This window comes from Galeopterus variegatus, unplaced genomic scaffold (assembly GCF_000696425.1).
Source record: "Galeopterus variegatus unplaced genomic scaffold, G_variegatus-3.0.2 Scaffold6556, whole genome shotgun sequence".
Taxonomy (NCBI): Eukaryota; Metazoa; Chordata; class Mammalia; order Dermoptera; family Cynocephalidae; genus Galeopterus; species Galeopterus variegatus.
Window position 1 is genome coordinate 22,871 of NW_007732667.1, and position 5,438 is coordinate 28,308.

The window sequence follows — 5,438 nt, forward strand, 5'->3', positions numbered from 1 at the left end:
CAAGTGCTAGCATTTAGTGACCTTCTGCGCCAGTAATTCTGTCCTCCGGGGATTGAAATTGATTTTCCTCCTTTCTGTGTGTGAGCACAACCCGAGAGCACAGCTCTGTTACAGATGCTGATCTCAGGTGTGTATTTAAAGGTGAACAGTGACACTCTTGAAACGATAAATGAGAAAAGTTGTTTCAGGAGTGCCCTCTGTCACCTCTACGCATGGTCAGGATGTGTGCTTAACCCCCCAGAGTGCCTTTGAATTTCTCCAGGCCGCTTGGTGTGCGTATGTGTGCGTGTGTGTGTGTGTGTGTGTGTGTGTGTGTGAGCATGTGTATGTTAAGGTGGGGTGTCCGAAGCTGTGAGCAGATACGTGCAAAATTGTCCAAATTTGTACCCTTGAGTGAGTCGGGAGGGGCACTTGTCTCTGAAACAAGATTTAAAGAGGTATCCAAAAAGTCAGTGCTCAAGATAGAAATGCTTTAATGTCATATTTTTGAAAAACTAAAATGAGTATGAAAAAATACATTATGAACAAAATATCAAAAGTTTAAATAAATGAATCAGCATTATTAATTTTTTTTCCTTTTGCCTCAGGCTCCAATATAGCTTGGCACAGCAATTTTTTTCCTTTTGTTTCAGCCTCCAGTATGGCTCAGCAGGGCACTTCTTTGTGTAAAATGTTGATATTTTGTTTATCCTCGATTTTTTTTTACATTCATTTTGATTTTTTAAATATTACATGAAGGTATTATTTATATTGATTACCAGATTTTTGGGGACCCTCTTACTTTTCATACCTCAGGGGAATTACGTCTCCTTAGGCCCAGCCCCTTTAGGCATTGCTATTTTTGAGATTGACTAATGTTACTAGCTGGCATTTATTTTCCAGTCTCCACTCTGAAAAGGAATTGTTAAACTAGTCCTCTAGTTCATAACTGTTAAAGCCCAGAATGGTATTTAAATTGTTATTTGCTTTGTCACTGCTAAAGTCACCTTCAGTGCCAAGAAGGAGCAAAGGAGAATTAGTTCTTTTGGGGATAGGACCAGTTCTGTATATGCTATGGATGGTCCGTGAACTGTCCAGGCCATGGGAGGATACAGTGAGAGTCGTGGTAGATACACAAGTTTAAATTTTGATGCCCAGTCCTTGCTGACGAAGTTTGCAGAGGAGTCTCGCTCGGCTGTGCACCCCAAATCACTCCCCCTACACAAATCATCATCCCCGGTGCTCCCCAGTGACAGGCTGTACAGGTAAAATTTTAGTGGCTGCCCTTTAAGGACATGGCCCAATGACTTCTGGTGCTTCTGGCAAAGCTAGCTATTTCATAATTGCAGAATTGACCTCTATTCCACAGCTCCACTACACTCTGGAGTATTTCCTGGCAAATCCATCTCACCCAAAATGAAATGACATTTCCTGGCAAGAGATGGGGCAAGTGGTTGAAAATATCACAATAACCACTTTGCTCCACTTGTAATATTCCTTTAATTCAATAACTCAGGTCTTTCTGGGTCTATTAACTGGCAAGGCTAAAAGGGGTAACATTGGAAGCTTCAAGTCCTGCCCTTTGGAACAAGAGTTCAGTGAGAGACTGCCTGACTGTTTTTTAGTTTTATCTTTTCTTGTATATTCTTTCCCATCTCAAACCTGCTCTTTCTCCTGCCTGCCTTTGTTTTCAGGAGCTGACATCATTGCCTATACCCAACCAGATGTTCCCAATTTTACCTCCTTAACCAGTAAGAGCCCCCTCTGCTGCTAAAGGGATCCTGTGCAAATGCAGATGGGATCATGTCATTTTACTTTTTTACAATCCTCTGCAACTCCTTCTAGTCTAGAAGCGAGGTGCGTGTTCCCCATCTGGGCTCTGCCCACCTCACTGTGCTCACGGCTCGCTGCTCCACCCACCCGGCCATTCGCAGCAGTGCTCAGCCCCTGGCTGCTTTGCCCACACCTTCCATCGTGGTATGCTCCCGTTTCCTGCTTGCGGTACCTGCCTGGCTGCCAGTCTTCTGAGAGCTGAGCCGCCAACGAGGCCAGGTGATGGTGGGGTCTTAGGGTCCAGCATGTGGACTTATACTCATGACATGCCACTACCCTCTGATCTACCTAGTGGCCTTGATTCTGGAGCTGCTCTTGTCAATTTCATCCCCCTTATGAGACCCCTACCTCTCCTGGTGAGTGCGGATAGGACCAGTTGCCTGCTCTTGTCCATTTCATCCCCCTTATGAGACCCCTACCTCTCCTGGTGAGTGCGGATAGGACCAGTTGCCTGGCTGGACATGTTGACCGGGAGGTCTTATCGCCTCTTTCAAGACCTCCAATCAATCATCTTGTTTTCAATCTCCTGCCCCCCCCCCATCTTCAATGACACTCAGGGCTTCTAATTCCTGAAACTTTCTAGATTCTAGAGAGCAGATGAGCTTCCTTCTCTTCACTACCCCTTTTTGCATGCACTTAAGATACAGCTTTCTCAGGTTTGCCAGCATCCGTGGTTTTGACTTCATTTTTCTCACCTGTAAGATAATAACAATTTACGTTACATATTTTCAATTCTATAAAGGAGTGGAATGAGCTGAACCCTCAAGTGACCTCTGAGCCAGGACTATATTACGATGAGTCAAGGAATTTAGGTTTGGGGGAATGTGGTGTAAGGTTTCCCTTTCTGTCCTGGTTGACTCTGGTCAGAGGGGATGGGGCATTGTTGGCTCAAGGACTGAGTGGAAAATAGATGCACGTTTGTTTTCAGGTTAGAGTGAAATGTTGACTGTACGTGTGGATCTTTTCTTATGATTCCCCCTGTGGGTAGACATATTTGTTAATTGACTAATGACAATGACAGTGTTGGACAAGTGGGTTTATGAAAGAATGAGGGACTCATGCTGTAGAATAGCTGAAGGACCCACTCAGACCTGAGTGACCTCACCCTCCGGCCAAGGCAGTCGCTGTGTTAGCTGAGTCCCCTCTGTGACTTGGTGGGTAATGGCATAAGGTTCAGGGACAAATGTAATGGGACCAATTAAATAGTCTAGAGCCCTTTAAAAAGACCAAGTTTTCATTGTGGTTTCCAAGAGTGGGCTGTAATTTTTATTTAAGTACACACAAACCACAGAAGTCTGAGTTGTGTTACTACTCAATGTATGTAACTGTTCTTTGGCGAATGGGACATCATCCTGAATTGCTACTTGGGGAGCCACGTGTGGCCGCTGCTGGCAACAGCCAGTCACTGGGGCAGCGCTTTCCTGGCAAGCGTGGACAGGATCTTAGAGCTACAATGATTTTGGAGAGGAAAACAGGCAGCCGTATGCTGGCCCTAACTCTGCGGCCTGCCCTGGGACTCATTTGCACATTCTATGAGCTCCGATACCCTAAGGCGCACAGTTGCTTTTGGTTAATTGTTATTACTGCGTGTGTAAGAAAAACTCTGGGTGAAACTGCCAAGCCTTTCACTTGGCCTCGAAATGGAAAAAATCTTTCAAACAGAAAATGGAGTTTAGTTTGGCATCCTCACAGGTCATTAGCCTGAAAGTGTGCACTTGGCCTTGCTGGTAGGTTTCAGGAAAGGAATCGGAGCTATGCAGAGTTTGTACACCCTGCCCAACGAGGCCAGCCTCTGTCCCATGGGCCCCAGGGAGCCTGGGGCTGGATGAATTTCTGCATGGGACCAGGTGCTCCTACCCTGTCTTTTTACCGTCAGGGAAGGGCTGGTCCTCCCCAGAAGTGTTTCCTCTACCCGGCATGAGCATTTGATCTGTTGGATATTACGCTTGGTCTTTTTGAGTCATGTTTCTTCCAGCGGCTATGCCACCTCCACCTAACTGTCCCCCCACCCTCCACGACTTGGCCTCCCCTTGGCCTCCTGATCCCCCTAACAATCAACACCAGGAAATTCAAAATGGATACAGCTGTGTTTTCTTCTCCTGTCAAAGTCCTTTCTTGACAAGCCTGTGACCCTGGAGGATTTTGTCTGATTTGTTGCATGGCTCCCAGGGAGGCAGTTAACCCAATTTCTGACGTGGCTATATTTAATCTGATGTGGAGAGAAACACACCAATCTTTGGACATCCACAGCTGGGTTTGGGAGCATGTTGGTATCACTGATGGTGTGTAGGTTACTCAGACTTAAGTGACAAGCTTGTTTGTGAAGCCACACCATCAGGGCCACAACCCCCTGCACTTTCCAAACTGTAACCAAAGTTTATCTGTTCTTTGAGAGGAGGTCATTGACTCAAATGAGGGTTAGTGCCAAAAAAAAACTCCTCAAAAGGTCAATCACGGGTTGCCTCTGGTGTGACGGAGGACGAGGATGGAGGGTATAGGGGGAGATGCTGAGGTCCTGGGGGCAGAAGAGAAGTGGACGGACCAGTTGAGGGATGAGAAGGGAGGATTCCAAGCGGACAAAGTAGGATATTCAAAAATTGATTTCAGGGACTTCTTGCTGGAATAGCTCATAGAGGAACTGAAAAAAGTGGACTGGGAGCCGAACAATTGACCTTTAAGGTCAATTATGTGGAGTCTGAATCTTCACTGTGCTAGTCATTTACTTTGAGATGTGACTCTGTGCCTCCGTTTCTTCTGTTGTTGACACCACAAAGACTAAATGATCATCAATCCTCATGATTGCTCTCTGGCATTTTTAGGAGTCTGTTTCAAAGTGTGGAGTAGGTGTAACTGCAAAGTCCCAAAGATGAAGATTTGAGTCCAGGGTTGCATGAGCTCTCCAGGAAAACTGGACGCAGACACTAGACCTCTGCCAGGCACAGGAGGAAGGTATCATCTGCTCGTGGGTAGAAGGAGTGGAGCACAGGTGAGTGATTTAGGAGAAAATGCCTTAGTAGGAAGACATCAGAATCAAGACCACCCTAAGGGGCAGAATATGTATTGTGTTGACTGTACCTTCCCAACGTGGCCCCGGCACGTGGGCACAAGACACAGATGCCATCAGCTCAGTGAGGAATGGGCCACCACACTTGCGTCTGGGCATTTAAACCTTTAGTAATACAGGGTGGTTTTTGTTGTTCGTGTTGTTTTTCCCGCAGTGACCTTATCCTAGTGGCTCAGATCAGTTAGAGATTATTTGTAGCTATATATGGACTTAAAATTAGGCCACTTCTTCCTGATGTTGTAGTTGTGTGTTTGATTTCAATAATTCCAAATACAACAATTTATGTTTCGTCCCGTCAAATTAAATCTTGCCTGTTTTGGCCTGTTGTTTCAGCTTCCCAAGATCTTTTTGAGACTGAGGTCTGCCTTCCCATATGTTATGTTATCCCCAGCTTTCTGATAACTGCAAACTTGATATTCACGTTTGATATGCATTTTATTACAAAAAGTGCTGAAAAGATAAGGTTGAGATTTTTCTACAAGATTTGCAGAATTTCATTAGAGATCTCCTTCCAGCTTTATATCAATCCAGTAATCCAATCTCTTTGGGTAATTTCAGCCAG